Source organism: Nansenia antarctica, assembly GCF_963989245.1.
Source record: "Nansenia antarctica genome assembly, chromosome: 18".
Lineage (NCBI taxonomy): Eukaryota > Metazoa > Chordata > Actinopteri > Argentiniformes > Microstomatidae > Nansenia > Nansenia antarctica.
Genome location: NC_137691.1, coordinates 8,771,331 through 8,788,038, shown reverse-complemented (window position 1 = coordinate 8,788,038; position 16,708 = coordinate 8,771,331). Strand labels below are relative to the sequence as shown.

Here is a 16,708-nt window from a genome sequence, read left to right as displayed (position 1 = left end):
CTTACACTCTGGGCACGGGGCTCGTTTCACCACGTCCGCTGGGCCTGGGGTCGGGGTGGGGCTCGCCTGTGGACTCTTTTTTAAGCGCTGGAATGACGACATGGCCGAAAGGGCGGATGACGGGAGAGCATTGCGGGCCATCTCTTTATTTTCGACGAGTGCAACCACGTCATTCACTGGCATTTTAAGGATGTCTGGCGTCCCTAGTATCTCTCGGCGAATGTCCGAATCAGAGATACCATTGACTAGAACGTCGCGGATGATGTGGTCGGTATAGTCCACATCCTCGCCACACCCACATACTGTAACATAGGCGCATGTCTCCGCTTTCCCCCGCACTCTGGCAGTGAAGGCGCGGAATGTCTCATCACGCTCCTGGCGTAACTGGAGCAGCTCGGTGCGCAGGACACATGTGGCGACTGGAATGACTGCTAGTGAACGCAAGGCGGCAATTAGGTGTGGCAAAGGTTCGGAAGCGGCGTTGGGGTTGACTTTCAACAGGCTGTCACCAAGTTCAGGCCCAGCGCACTGAAACAACTGGAAAGGGGCCTCGGCGGCTCCTATGCCAGTGCAGAAGACGTCTCAACGACGGATGAACACGTTCCATTCCTCAATTGATACGCCTACGTCGACTTTAGGCCGATCCAGTTTCGGGACTCGGGGGGCCGGCGCGGCTGTGACAGGCGATGTGCTTTGATGGGCAAATCCATGATTAGTCAACAGGGCAACGGCGAGTGCTTCAGACACGTCTTCAGTTCCGAAAGCGCAGCCAGGGACAGAGCATACAACGACGACCATGGCTGCCTGGCTTCTTCATGAAGAAATACGCTCCTCAATGTCAATCAAGTATTTAATGACAAAGATGAAGAAGCCCTGCAGTGATACAAACAATAGAAGCATGAACTGAGACAGTATGCTAACTCTCACATCTGAATATAATACACTAATGATAATATAACAATATATATATAATGTATAAAGTATAAGCAGGGTAAATGTATAATATGTAACTTAACCATAAACATGACAGACTTACAGGAATTAGGTGGACAGCTTAATAGACAACCACCGTAACATGAACGTCTGAAACTAATCAACAATAATATGGCCGGCTCCTAACTGAGCCGGACAGCATAACAAGCGAAATACTGCCACCTAATGGACGGCGGTATACCCTTCAAACCTAAAAAAAAAGAGTAACATTTTAGGCTACAGTTCCTGACCGGTTCCAGTTTAGGTCAACAGACCACCTGAATGTCCTTAGTGACCATTCTCACAACCTAATTAAACAGCGTCATTTGGCACGAGCATCACCCCACACAGACTATGATTTCCATGCCATTACATGGAGGAATTGGCAGATGAAAAGCATACACAACGTCTGCCATTTGGTCCGTACAATCCCCAAAACCTTCGAATTTTTACTGACTTTTTCTACCACCTGCTATTCACCATTTAAACCGTCCGCAAGGACAGATTGCTTCTTGCCATGGAGGAAACTTAATTTTCTATAGGAGCCCTAGAGATTGATGTGTACTGATGCATCGGAAGGGCACAGAGTGACATCTATCAGATCTCCATTTAATGCTTAGATTTGTAGCCATTTAATTTGTTGTTTTTTCTTGTTGTTGTTTCTTCCATACAGTGCAGCCTAACCATTTTGTAGTTTTCCCTGCTGAAATGTTTGACCCGTGGGATTTCTCTTCTCTTTTTCTTCTCCTTCTGTTGCAATACTGACCATCTGTAGGAGCTGGGATATAAGACCTCACAAGCCCACGTACATTAAATAAGGACACTCCAAAACAATACCAAAACACATTTACGAGCGCACTAAAGGCACTAAGATTTGGAACTGGTAGCGCCGGCCAGCATCATGTCTCGCAGAAGAAGCCGCAGTCCAACTCTACCCTCCGCCAGCTCCAACAACCCTCGTGATTTGGGGATTTTCCGCGAATTCCCCACAAGGATTTTTGTGGGGAATTTGCCAACCACCCTCATGGAAGGGAAGGATTTGCAGGAGATGTTCAGTCCATATGGAAAGATACAGGGTTAGTTTTCAACACACTATACACTAGGGTAGTAGTCAACACTATACACTAGGGTAGTAGTCAACACTATATACTAGGGTAGTAGTCAACACTATACACTAGGGTAGTAGTCAACACTATACACTAGGGGTAGACACTACACAAAGTACTCTGCTCAGCCCTTAGTCAATACTATACACTAAGGTAGTAGTCAATACTATACACTAAGGTAGTAGTCAACACTATACACTAGGGTAGTAGTCAATACACTACACACTAGGTAATTTCTAGGGTTACTAGACAACACACTATCTACGAGTGAGGAGTAAACTTTCAGGGGTAATGTTTGACCAACAACACTTATATGTTACAACTAATAACAAATCATTTTAGGATGACAATTTGGTCCTTTTAAAACCTTCAATTGTATTCTGTAAAACTTCACATTAAGTTGCTCCTATACCTCTGTTCTAACACTAATTACTCTAGTAACAACGTTCACCATGGTGCTAATATGTAGCTTGCTTTAATTGCATGGCAATACAATTAGTGTTGATCAGTGTAACTACACAGGTCTAAGTGCAGTATAATGTCACGTTTTTGTTTGAATGCCTCGGTAAGAACATCCTTGGCTTTCTTATTCAGAGGACCGAATTGGCTCCAACCTGGCAACTGTTTTCTGATTATGACGTCCAAAACACAAAACCAATGTTCCTTTTTCCAGCCTTTTCCATGCTCCGTGGGTTCGGATTTGTGCAGTTTGAGCGTGTTGAGGAAGCAGAGGCTGCGATAGCGGGACATAAAGGGCGTTTATATAAAGGGTATAAACTAGGTAAGACTCCCCTGCAATAGAAGTGACTACTCAGTTAACAGTCTTAAGTGTTCAGACAATAACACTTTATTTGTAAACACCTTATCAGATGTTTTGTGCAAGTTTTAATATTGTTAACACTAGAGTGAATTTTGATCACAAATATATAACAAATAATGAAGATAATTTCTGAGAATCTGCGTAATTTTTCTACCTCGTCCAATTTTCAATTTCTTGACGATAAATTTGGATTTTCATACCTGGAATTTTCTGCACTTCAATTTTATGGACCGTGAAAGTATATCCGCCGTGAATGACAGTTCATGCCATATTAAACCTTTTTCCCGCTGATTCATAAATGTACCTGTTATGTTGAACGTTTTGGATTGGTTTATTTTCAGATGTAAATATGGCAGTGGAGCGGCGACAGAAAATCCCGGCCGAGCCCGCCACGCAGGTACAGTAACGTTACCGTGGGTGTGAAGAACTACCAACGTCTCCGCTACTCTCTGGTAAAACGGTCTTTTCCACAAGTCATCTCCACTTGGTGGTCGAAGCACTTTGACTAAAACTGCTCGTTACAAAATCCTTGGCGTTTGTCTTCTCTCTTTGCGGCGAGATATTTGGTCTTGGTCACAGTTGTTTTGAATTTCAGAAATTGCTGAAATAAAATTGACGAAGGGTATTTGGGGTGAAATTCTGTGTCTTTGTCTTTCAAAGATGTCTGTTGGTGTTTCACAATATTTGTTTCCACTTAGCGTTCTTGGTCTTTCCGTTCCACTTTGCGTTCCAATAGGGTTGGGCGGTATCCAATTTTTCACGCTGTTAAACCGCCTCCAAATCTTACTGCTGGATTAAAATTCACATTGTAAGACTTTGAAGAGCCGCCAATTTCGGCAACAAAACAAAAACAAAAAAAACTGCAAAAAATACTTTCGGTTACTAATGAGACTATGGGGCCCGCCTCTATATAGGAAACACTGGTCACCAACACTCACTAAGCACAGAACGTGTTATGGCAGAAGAAGAGTGCTGTGGAGGAGAAGCGTTCACGTGACACACGATTATGATCGCTTCTAAATAGTCGGTCTTTTTTGACAGGTTATTCGTGACAAATTATGTTGTTTACGAAAAGATCTCATCACTTTCATAGCATCTTCAACCACACAGACAGTAGTGCTGGACAAACACTCTTAAGGCGTTTTATTATATATATATATAATATACTTCGTCCTCCAATTAGCTTAATTTAGTTAACTGCTTTTTGTCCGATAAGTTTTAGGTTTGCGAATGGACACCAGTTTATTGTTTAGCGCTAGCTTAGATAAACAGCATTTGCGTTTTTAAATATCTTGCTGCGATAAGTGGTCTCTGTTCTTGCGCTTAATGTCTTTCTTAAATTCACAAATTAATTTATTTTACACAGAACACAATCGCGGTGGTCAGTTTCTCAGTTCTGAGTACGCAATAAAGAACAGTTTTGTTTTTGTGTGGTAATTTGTCTCTGAATTGTCTCCTTTTTTGCATAAACTGATTCCATTGATTCATGGGTAGAAATTCTTGTGTACTCATGGCTTTCCTGAAAAGAATTTCCAGACAAAAAACTGAAGATTTTCTCGAAAGTAAAATCTCATAAAATGTGAAGCATGAATATGTTTCTTTGTCGTAGTTGCGTTCTCAAGTTTAGTTGCGCTAAATCTCCACAAAAGCATCTCTTAAATGGGAAATGCGGGGGAAAAAAAAAAGTCATCTGTGACATGGAACCATAAATATTTGAAGGGCACTGCCGTCCAAATATCTGTCCATAGCAGCAAACATCATTCTAAATCACACCACTTTATCAATGTGAAGGGAAACCTATTGCGGCCCATTGGGAAAACCTGTATTGCGTCCATTGTTGGAAGGCCTCCTCTGGCTCTCTCTGTCTCTAATCACTGAAACTGGAGCTTGTCTGTTGATCTTTGGCGTTCCCGTCCAAAAAAAGAAAAGAGAATCAACTTTATTTTTTTGGACTTTTTTTTGGTTTGTTTTTTTACTTTATTTTCTTGTAACACATGTATCTTTATCCCAACCCTTTTACCTGCCATTTTCACTAACTGCTTTTTGTCCTTCCAGGGCACCGTACAGCGGTTACGGAGAGGGCCGGGAGCCCCGGCCCCGCTCCCGCTCTCCCATGCACGGGCGCGACGCCCGGGAGCACCGTGACAGCAGAGAGCCTGGTCGGGAGCCGAGGCCCGCCCACCCCCGTGACCACGAACCCCGAGACCCCAGCTACGACCGCTACCACGGTTCAGCCAGCAGGGAGAAGGACTCCAGAGGGGAGCCCCGGGGGGCAGACCCCAGAGACCCCTCATACAGGTGACCTGAACGCAGAGACCCCTCATACAGGTCACCTGACCCCAGACCCCTCATACAGGTCACCTGACCCCAGAGACCCCTCATACAGGTCACCTGACCCCAGAGACCCCTCATACAGGTCACCTGACCCCAGAGACCCCTCATACAGGTCACCTGATCCCAGAGACCCCTCATACAGGTCACCTGACCCCAGACACCCTTCATACAGATGACCTGACCCCAGAGACCCCTCATTCAGATGACCTGACCCCAGAGACCCTTCATACAGGTCACCTGACCCCAGAGACCCCTCATACAGGTCACCTGACCCCAGAGACCCCTCATACAGGTCACCTGACCCCAGAGACCCCTCATACAGATGACCTGACCCCAGAGACCCCTCATACAGGTCACCTGACCCCAGAGACCCCTCATACAGGTCACCTGACCCCAGAGACCCCTCATACAGGTCACCTGACCCCAGAGACCCCTCATACAGGTGACCTGACCCCAGAGACCCCTCATACAGATGACCTGACCCCAGAGACCCCTCATACAGATGACCTGACCCCAGAGACCCCTCATACAGGTCACCTGACCCCAGATACCCCTCATACAGGTCACCTGACCCCAGAGACCCCTCATACAGATGACCTGACCCCAGAGACCCCTCATACAGGTCACCTGACCCCAGAGACCCTCATACAGGTCACCTGACCCCAGAGACCCCTCATACAGGTCACCTGACCCCAGAGACCCCTCATACAGGTCACCTGACCCCAGAGACCCCTCATACAGGTGACCTGACCCCAGACCCCTCATACAGGTGATCTGACCCCAGGCTCTAGGGATGACCCTCCACTAGACTAGATGTGGGGTTCCTACCAAGGTCTGGAAAAGTATGGAATCAAATATCAACCTTTTCCAGTCCTGAGAAAAGTATGGGAAAAGCAAAAATGTAAAATAAATAAATAAAAAGATTTATTAATGTATTGAATATATTTTAAAAGACACAGATCTACATTGCTGCGTTACGTCACTGAGCTAGGACCATTACCCTTCCTTTGTCACATTAGGTGGTTGAGAACATGCCTGACCCTATCAGTGACGGGGGCGGGGGGGGTGTGTGTGAGGTTCTCGTCAAAAGTGTTCTATTGATGTGTAAACGTCACTTCGGCCCCTTGCTGCACCAAGCCCTCGCCTTGCTCTTCAGCAGTACTCACTCACTATTCACAATGTCTTACTAAAACATTCTTCTTCTACGGTGCTTTGCAGAGATGTGGGGTATGAGCGATATATCCGTGGCGGTGTGGGCGCAGCAGAAGATTACTACCGCAAGAAGGATGAACCTTACAGGGAGCCTTACAGGGACCCGTGGAACGGCCGGAGGGAACCAGAAGGTAGCTGTTCAAGCCTAGTGTTCCACTTTTACATTTTTGGCATTTAGCAAAAACGCCGTTATCAAACCAAAGCAACTTACAACAAGTACATTTGTCTAAATAAGTGAATCCATATAGTGTATAGAAGTTCACATAATAGATACGTTCTCAGATGCCTACCGATCACTTATCCCCCTATTTATATCCCCCCCATTTATGTCTGTTTATGTCTCATTCTAGTTTTTTTATTATTATCTTAGGACTGTGTTTGTTTGTTAGCACCTAGGGTTTGCATTTAAATGTCGTTGTATTTGTTACAATGACAATAAAGATTATTCATTCGTCTATCCATCATTATCACCAGAACAGGGTTGTCTATGCTACGACCAGGGGCCATTGGCAGTCGTAACGCTGGATGTTCTGGCTTAACTTGTTCTGGCTACATTGTCCCTTATCTGTTAATCTGAACAAGAAGTGGAATCCATCTTGTTGTGCAAATCTAGCGATGGACCTATCGCTAAGCCCCGCCCCAAAATAGAAATTGTCCAATCATATCACAGCAAAAGTCACTACAGGCAGAAAACTCGGGACAAACAACTTGCAAATGGTGAAAAGCTTCTAAACAAAATATTCTTGTCATCTTTAAAAAAACATGTCACAATATTTACTTATTTACTTACATAAATCGGAAAGTAATTGAATGTCATTCAGTCACGGTCAGTCAGTCACTGTCAGTGAAGCGTTGTTTGTTTGTCTGAGTTTTCAAAGGGGCCATGGCTTAGCAATAGGTCCATTCTATACGGTAGTTTCTTGTTTGTTCAACCTGTGTTTGTTTGTTGTTCTCCCTGCATTACCTCCAGTGGCCAGTAGGGACCAGCCGAGCAGCGGTGCCAAGATGTCTCCTCTGCCAGACGAGCGTGCCCGGGTAGAGGAGCGGCGGCGTAACGAGCTGTACCGCCAGTACTATGAGGAGCTGCAGCGGCGCTACGACACCGAGCGGCCCGTCGACTGCTCTGTCATCGTCGTCAACAAGGCTCAGAAGTATGGCTCTTTTACAGGCAGCACACACACATTTACATTTACATTTTTGGCACTTAGCAGACGCCTTATTCCAAAGCGACTTACGATCGATACATTTGACTAAGCAAGTGAATCATCAATCCACCAGTCGTAGCAGGAGGAGTAATCTAGCTCAGCCCTGGGGCCATTGGCAGTCTCTTTGATAGAAGAGATATTTTTATTTTGTATATATATAGACACTAGAGAAACAGTACAGCCTCACCGAATGAAGCATTCATCGTTTCTGATGTACGATACATCTGATCATCTCTAAGCCTTTATTAAAGTCCTAGTCATCCTGTCTTTAGTTGAATTTTACATTCAAAGCAGGTGGCATGTTTTCATTTCATATCCGCCTGTGTGTTTGTGCGCGTTCGTTCGTGTGTGTGTGTGTGTGTCTCTGTGTGTGTGTGTGCGTGTGTGTGTGTGCCTGCACGTGCGCGTGTGTGCTGTCCCAACTGTAGGGAGTATGCTGAGACAGTTGGCAGGAAGGTGAGAGACCTGGGCATGGTGGTGGACCTGATCTTCCTGAACACGGAGGTGTCCCTCACCCAGGCCCTGGAGGACGTGGGCCGGGCCCGGACCCCCTTCGCCATCATCATCACCCAGCAGCACCAGGTGCACCGCTCCTGCACCGTCAACATCCTGTTCGGCACGCCGCAAGGTAAGGTCCCGAGACCGCCGTGATTTGAGTAGAGCTTATTTAAAGAAAACCCCTTTATTTTTTCTTCTTTTAAAAAAAATAAAAATATATGTTTTTAGGGCATTTCTGCTTAGATAGAGACAGTAGAGATTGACAGGAAGGATGGGTGAGTGAGAGAGGGGGGGATGACATGCATGTGCTACACCACTAAGCGCCCTAAGAAAACCCTTTAAGCTAAGAGTTTATTATTATTTATTATGCCAGATAAGATAAGAGGAGGATTTAGGTTACAGGCTGGACTAACTTGACACGCAACAAAAACAGTCTACAACATTCACGTTTTTGTTTTTTTTTTTAACCCATCTGTCTATTTATTATATATATATATATACTTTTTTTTGCATGAACTCACGTCTCTTCTCTCTCCTATCAGAGCATCGTAACATGCCCATGGAGGACGCCATGGTCCTGGTCGCCCACAACTACGACGCCTTCAAGGTGGAACACCGGGACAAGGAGCGCGAGGAGACCGCCCGCAAGGCTGCCAAGATGGCCGACGACGTGCTGATGAGGGAGCACGAGAGAGAAGGCCACCCCGTCTCCCTGCTGCCTGCCATCACCCTGCTGTCTGAGTGCAGGTCAGTCTGTCTGTCTGTGTGTCTGTCTGTCTTTCTCTCATCATAGATGAGGGATACACCAGGGGAGGCTGGAGGAGGTAGAAATCGGAGGACAATGCAATGAACGGAATGAGGAATGATATCAAGCACCAATACATTACAATGAGCCCGTCCTCCGATTTCTCCCTTCAAAGGAATACACTTGTCTATGTATACCTTTCTGCGTTGGCATCTCATGCCAGTGAAGCATTCTAGACTTGACTTGATTGTCTCCCCCCCCCGCCCACTGGTAGGTTCCTGACCCCTGAGGAGCTGGACAGTCTGATAGAGTATCTGAGAGACAAGAGGGAACGCCTCACCAGGGGCTCGACCGACCCACACACAGGTGAGCCTCTCCTCTCCTCCTCCTCCTCTCTTCTCTCCTCTGCTCTGTGGAGGTGAAGGGCTTCAGCCTGGCCCGTGAGGCCTCGTCTGAGGCTGGAGAGAGACGTGTGCTCTGCTGGGGTCAGCTTCAGACCCAGCTTTGTCCTGATAACTCGTTTGAACCGTTTAACGATACGAAACACCTCTGTAATGTGATGGTGTCCACGATGGGAGTGTCTTGATATTGATTATTGATTAGCCAGTGAAATCAAACGAGTCAATGACACAGTATACCACGACACACTGACTAACATTCTCCTCTCTCTCTCTCTCTCTCTCTCTCTCTCTCCCTCTCTCTCCCCCCCCCTCCAGCTGCAGCCCACCCCCCTGCAGCCACCGCCCCGCCCCCAGTCCAGACCATGCCCCCCGTTAGCCATGTCCAGCACCCCTCCCACCTGACCCACCCCTCCAGCCACATGGGCCTGCCCCCCCCCTCCATTCCCTTCTCCGCCAGCAACCACCAGCAGGAGCTGCAGGCCAAGATCCTCAGCCTGTTCAACAGCGGCGTGGGGGGGTCCTCCGCTGTTGATTTTTTTGGGGAGTTTATTGAGTTTTTGTTTTCACATTTGTAAATGCTTTTAAAAAGTTGAAAATAATTTCTTTTTTTACCCCCGGGTTATTGTAATGGCAGGCCCTCGGTATTCGTTCAGACTATTTGACAGTCAGACATTTTATTTGGTTGTGATCAGACTCTCTAGGTGTTCTGAACAGTGTGAGTTGCTTTACTGCATGTTGGCAGATATCGTCGGGCCCTGTTCCAATACTGTTATAGTACATCGTTTCCTCCTTCCTCCCGCGGAGGTCGTCACTGGTCTAACGTAATTGGAGCGGTCCCAGCTAGGTCTCCAAGGAAGGAAGGAAGGAAAGAAGGAAGGAGTGATGGACTACTCCCAACAGGGCTTGTATGTGGAGTTCTGCTTCAGTGATGGAGGCTCTGGTGTGGCCTTGGGGCGGTTCTACACAGCTGTACTTTTATACGGTTTCCTGTGTGAATGTAAATACTATCAGTTGTCCAGAAATAATAAAACTTTTTTTTTCCCAATGTGAAATCATTGTTGTTCTTTGCTGTAATCGTGACCCACTCCAACGTGTTTTGTTTGACCAGTTCAGACAGGACACTTGATGATTCAACACTAACGTCAGTTGAATCATTATTTAATGAAAATGGAAATACATTTAAGTTTGGCATAATTGCCTCTGTATAGCTCCCTGCCTGAAGTTTGACAACATAAGATACAATATGGCAGGGAGCTTGTGACTTATCAAACCCCCCGTAGGTAGGTTAAGTACAGAGCAGCTGAGTGGGCTGGGGCGGTGGGATGACCAGGCAGTATTACTCATAGCCAGTGGAGTCACACTGTTTAACCGTGAAGTGTTGCATAACACGGCTGCTTTTAAACCTTTTCCCTGAACGTTTGATGGATGTTTTACATACAGTGCTGCTTGAAAGTATGTGAACCTCTTACCAATTATAGATTACCATGAAATCTTTATTTAATCAGAACCATCTTCCATTCAAGATTTGTGTTTTGGATTGGCCAAGTCAAATTCTGACCTAAATCCAATTGAGATGCTGTGGCAGGACCGCCAGACACCCCTCAAACCTCACTTAATTGGCTCACTTCTATAAGGACTGTACGTGTACATAAAGTGTCCTACATTTTTACAGTTTAAGCAGATGCTTTTATCCAAAGCAACTTAGAGAGTACAGGGACAGTTTGCCTGGAGTAACTTAGGGCTAAGTGCCTTACTCAAAGGCACACTAGTGGTGTTCGCAGGTATTAAATACTTTGTTCTGTTTTTGTTCTATAAACTAATATATCTTTGTTTTTCTTTCACTCTATTGTATATATGCATATATTTATATGTATGGTTCTACTACAAGTGCAAGTGACCAAAAAACAGTTTTTCTTCCAGAACAGGGCGTGTGTGAAGCGGCAGTGCAGTACTGAGGTAGTAGTGCTTGTGGGTAGCGCATGCTGCATGCTGCTCCTGCTTGTTACTCTCTGCTTTCAGCCACGGCCACCGGCTAGCCCCTCACAAGGGTGAAAAGAGGAGCCGAGTGCATAAGCCTCCTCCTGCCGGTACATAGCCTATCCACCGCCAATACTCCTGCAGGGCCTCCACGTGGCCACACACGGTAACTGGGACCTTGCGGTCCCAGGCTAATCTGTGGGGGATCTCGGAGTACAGGGGCCCCCAGAGAGATGGCGCGCAGGCCCACCGGTGTGTGGACACGCCCTGGCGCCTCTCACCCCTGTCCCAGCTATGGGTCAAATACTCCAGCTATGGGCCAAATAGCCCCAGCTATGGGTCAAATAGCCCCACTGCCTTGTGGGCCTATCGAGGCGAAGGCTACGGGAGAAAACCCCTAACGAAAAATCCAGCAGGTCAGCAGGCTGTAAGGTGGCAACCCCACCAGCTGACAACGGCTGCTTGGGCCAATCACCCACCCAGACGTAAAACTGATTGCTGAAACCGAAACCAGAACTAAGAAATCACACCTGAATCGGGCATGCCGCCCTACCAGTAGGAGACAAATGAATTCCTTGGGACAAACCCTAACGGAAGCCCAAGGGAGGAAAGGCCTGCTCCAGTTCAAGTCCAATACCAGAGTAGGATGCTGGAACGTGCGAACTCTATATCAAATAGGAAAGTTAGCACAACTAGCAAATGAGATGAGAAGATACAACATTAGTATAATAGGAGTAAGTGAGTGTAGATGGAACACCTTTGTGGAAGTCACCATCGCCACAGGAGAGAGGTTCCTGTATTCAGGAAAGGAGAACGAAGAGGATCCACATATGCATGGGGTGGGCTTAATTATCTCTACAGACCCTGCAAGAAGCCTCCTTGATTGGAAACCAGTTTCAGAGCACATAATCACTGCCAGGTTCCTATCCAAGGGTCGTAACATCACCATCATCCAGTGTTATGCACCGACAAATTCGGCTGAAACTGAGGAAAATGAAAAGTTCTACCAACAACTACAAGCGCAAGTACAGAAGACCCCAAAGTGAGACATCCAGATAGTCATGGGAGATATGAATGCCAAGGTTGGAAGGGACAACAGGCACTGGATGAACGCCATGGGAACTGAAGGTCTCGGAGAAATGAACGAGAATGGAACCCTCTTTGCGGACTTCTGCTCTTTCAACGAACTGATCATCGGAGGAACTATATTCCCACACAAGCCCACACACAAAGCGACATGGATCTCTCCTGATCTAAAGACAGAGAACCAGATCGACCATATAGCAATAACAAGAAAATGGCGAAAACTGCTGCTAGATGTTAGGGTAAAGAGGGGAGCAGACATCGACTCAGGGGAAGGAAGTAGGACCCAGAGAAAATTCAACATCAGGAAACTAGGGGATCACCAGGTTAGACAGGAAGCAGGGCTTACACGTAGAAACAGATTCCAAGCATTAGCAGAAATGGGAGATGTTGAGGAACATTGGGAAAGCTGCAAGAAGGCCCTCATCGACACATGTGAACAGGTCCTAGGCTATAGAAAAGGAGAAAGAAAGGACTGGATTGCAGATGACACATGGAAAGATATAGAGGAAAGGAAGAACCTCAAAAACAGTGCAATAGGGAGCCAGATATGACCAAGAAAGGGAAATGGAGACAAGAGCACCAACAATAGAGCAGAGTAAAGAAGAAGAAGACAAGAAGGGACAAGAGGAGATATATTGACAACCTAGCATCTGAGGCAGAAGTAGCAGCGGGACAGAGGAACATGAAAGATCTCTACAGAATCACAAGACAACTAGCAGGGAAGAACAGAACCACTAGCCGACCGGTGAAGAATAAACAGGGACAACTCCTCACACAGGAAGCCCAACAGTTGGACCGCTGGAGGGAACACTTCCAAGAGCTCCTAAATAGACCTCCCCCAGAAACATCACCAGAGATCAGCAGTACACCATTGGAAATACTGAAGGTCAACTGTGGGAGGATCTCGAAGGGTGAAATAACCAGAGCCATCAAAAAGATGAAGGCTGGAAAAGCACCAGGAGTTGATAACATCCCCCCTGATATTCTGAAAGCCGATCCCAAAGCGTCCACAGAGGTTCTATACCCCCTCCTCAACAAGATCTGGGATACAGAGACAACCCCGATAGAATGGAAAACGGGCTTAATGGTCACCATTGCAAAAAGAGGAAACCTTAGCGAATGCAACAACGCGAGAGGCATAATGCTTCTGTCCACCCCTAGCAAGGTTCTCTGTAGGATTATCTTAGATAGGATACAAGCAGCCTTGGATGACCAGTTGAGGAAGGAGCAAGCAGGTTTTAGGAAGGATAAGTCATGCACAGACCACATTGCTACCCTGCGAATCATCATAGAACAGTGTGTTGAGTGGCAAAGCGCACTTTATATAAACTTTGTTGACTTCGAAAAAGCCTTCGATAGCCTGGATAGGGAAGTGTTGTGGAAGCTCCTAGGTCACTATGGCCTACCCTCTAAGATCATCAACGTAATAAAAGACATATACCAGGATTCCAATGGCCGGGTGATCTGCAAGGGTAAACTGTCAAACACCTTTGCCATCACGACAGGGGTGCGGCAGGGCTGTCTCCTTTCCCCTCTGATTTTCCTCATTGCCATAGACTGGATCATGAGAAGAACAACTGAAAACCATAGGACAGGAATCCAGTGGACCCCATTCACCCAGCTCGAGGACCTAGATTTCGTAGACGACCTCGCACTACTCTCCGAAAACCACACACACTTGCAACAGAAGACAGATAGGCTACAGACTAACAGTGACCAGCTTGGACTCAAGATCAACATCGGGAAAACTAAGACCATGAAGCTAAACCAGAAAACACATGACCAAATCACACTCAGGGGAGAGGCCATAGAGGACGTGGAGCACTTCACATACCTAGGGAGCAACATCAGCAGGGATGGAGGAGCAGACAGGGACATAGTAGCACGCATCAGCAAAGCACAAGTAGCCTTCAATATACTCAGGCCCATCTGGCTGTCCAAGCAACTCTCCAACAACACAAAGCTACGGATCTTCAATACCAATGTGAAGACTGTCCTGCTCTACGGCTCTGAAACGTGGAGGACCACCGAGGGCCTCACAAGCAAGATCCAGGTGTTTGTCAACAAATGCCTGCGGTACATCCTCAAGCTGTGGTGGCCCATCAGAATCACAAATGAAGAGCTGTGGAGAATAACAAACCAGGACAGCATAGCTACCACCATCAAAAGGAGAAAGTGGAGCTGGATAGGGCACACCCTTAGGAAGGACTCCAACAACATCACTAGACAGGCCTTGGACTACAACCCGCAGGGGAAGAGGAAAGCTGGAAGGCCGAAAAACACCTGGAGACGTTCCACACTCCAAGACCTGAAGAACATCGGGGTGAGCTGGCAAGAAACAAAGGCCCAGGCCCAAAAGAGAGTGAGATGGAGAGCTCTGGTGGACGCCCTATGCCCCTCAACGGGGTGAAAAGGACTAACTAAACTATATATAATAATATATGCGTATAGAAAAATAAATAACATGAATATGTGAGTCCAAATTTTAGGTATTGCACATTCCTTTCAAGGTGCACTTTATAGGCTTTTTAATCCGGACACAGATTAAACCAAATCCTGGACTAAATCACATCCTCAATGGAGACTCTTTCTCTGGAAGATGCCTTGCACTCCAGGATTAGGCATAATCTGTGTCTGGGGAAACCATCTTTATATATTTCAGTTCTAATTAGCTGATGAGTCCTCCATAGCGAGGGGCGTTAGTGTCGGCTCGTATAGCTGTGCCAATCCAGAGAATAGAAAATCTCAGATTAGGATTCTACTGCATAGAGATCAGCCTTTGCTGCCGGCTCAGGTACCTGTCAGAAGGACCCTTCACCAGACCAGCGTTTTACATTACTGTAATCCCAGATTACTGTCGCAATTGCACCTGAACCTCGACCTTGAGCACAATGTGCACTTTTTATATTAACTATAATTTAATCTCTATAATTTAATTCCCTTATACTATTTATCTTTTAAAAAAATACTTTTCATATGGCACATGGTAACATAGTATCTAAATTTGGCAAAAAACAACATGGTAATATATTTTCTTCTCGTGACAATCTAAAATGATATATAGCTATCGTATAAATATGTGAAGTCTTTCGTCTAAATAACAATAACAAATACAGTTTTGTTTCTCTAGATGGAAAAATAACGTACGTTCATTTAATGAACCGATGTTTTCATTGAATCACTTGTCGCACAGTGGCGGAGACGGTGCAGGTGCAGGACTCGTCAAAGATACAGTGACAGTTACCATAGTGATAGTAGCCTAAGCCATCCAGAAGCGTTTTAGAGCTGCCCCTCGGAGAGAAGGAACATGTTCTCCACTAGAAGCAGAAATACTGAACACTCATACTGAACAAACGCCTCAGAGCTTATACACTATTTACACTGGTCCACTCTGGGGGGGGCGGGGTCAAAGGGTGGGGGGCGGGCGTCTCACAATGATGATGATCACAATGCTTCTGCCCTGCCAGACGGACAAGACAACCTCTCCGTTATGAAACGCTCCTCACAGTTTAAGGACGGACGGACGGACGGACGAGTCATTCTGTGGAACCAAGCTGGCCTAGTTGTATTTGGCACTAACAGTGGCTGTCGCTAGAATAGGACTAGGGACTAGGGATTAGGGATTAGGGACTAGGGACTAGGGACTAGGGATTAGGGACTAGGGACTAGGGACTAGGGATTAGGGATTAGGGATTAGGGATTAGGGATTAGGGACTAGGGATTAGGGACTAGGGATTGACAGCCACTAAGAAGAGAGGGAAATGGACAGATATAGTAACAGTGTGACAACATGAAACTGAGACATGAGAACCGCATGGGAGGGTGTGTCCAAGATGAGGTCAGAGTTCAGAGAGCGTGAGACCAGTTTCACTTTTCACTCCTCCATCCGTCACCGCACCGTCACGACTCACCCTGGTCCAACCACCAACCACCATCCTAGGTAGCAGTCTCTCTCCATGGTGGCCTTTAGGAAGTAAAGTGTGTGTGTGTGTGTGTGTGCGTGTGTGTGTGTGTGTGTAGTGGGAGGCAGATGAGGTGATCTGGGCTGTTGACTGGGTGTGAGGGGAGTGTCTTTCATAATAACAGGATGTAGGAGGGATGTGTTTGTTGATGTGTGGGTGTGTAGGACTGGGGTTGGGGTGGTGGTGGGGGGGGGGGGTTTGGGGGTTGGATGAGGGGGGGGAGGGGGCTGCTCTCTCAAGAGTAGATGGTGATGACCTCACGGCCGCCCCCGCGAACCAGGAGGACCCGGTTGAGACCCTCTGTCAGGACCTCCAGGAACTCCATGTCTGAGAGGAGAAGAGTGAAGGAAACAGGAAGTAGAGGACAAGGGAGGAGAGGAGAGGAGAGGG

At 46.6% G+C, this 16,708-nt stretch overlaps 1 pseudogene across 1 annotated transcript; it reads left to right on the top strand.

The window, feature by feature from the left end:
• Positions 1-1,873: 1,873 nt before the first annotated feature.
• LOC308173566 lies at positions 1,874-15,919 on the top strand (annotated as a pseudogene). Its single transcript has 13 exons — positions 1,874-2,048; positions 2,752-2,859; positions 3,240-3,295; positions 4,954-5,196; positions 6,451-6,575; positions 7,415-7,595; positions 8,078-8,277; positions 8,690-8,894; positions 9,167-9,258; positions 9,609-9,820; positions 11,563-11,686; positions 13,913-14,450; positions 15,865-15,919. The product of its transcript is annotated as an uncharacterized misc_RNA (transcript).
• Positions 15,920-16,708: the final 789 nt, after the last annotated feature.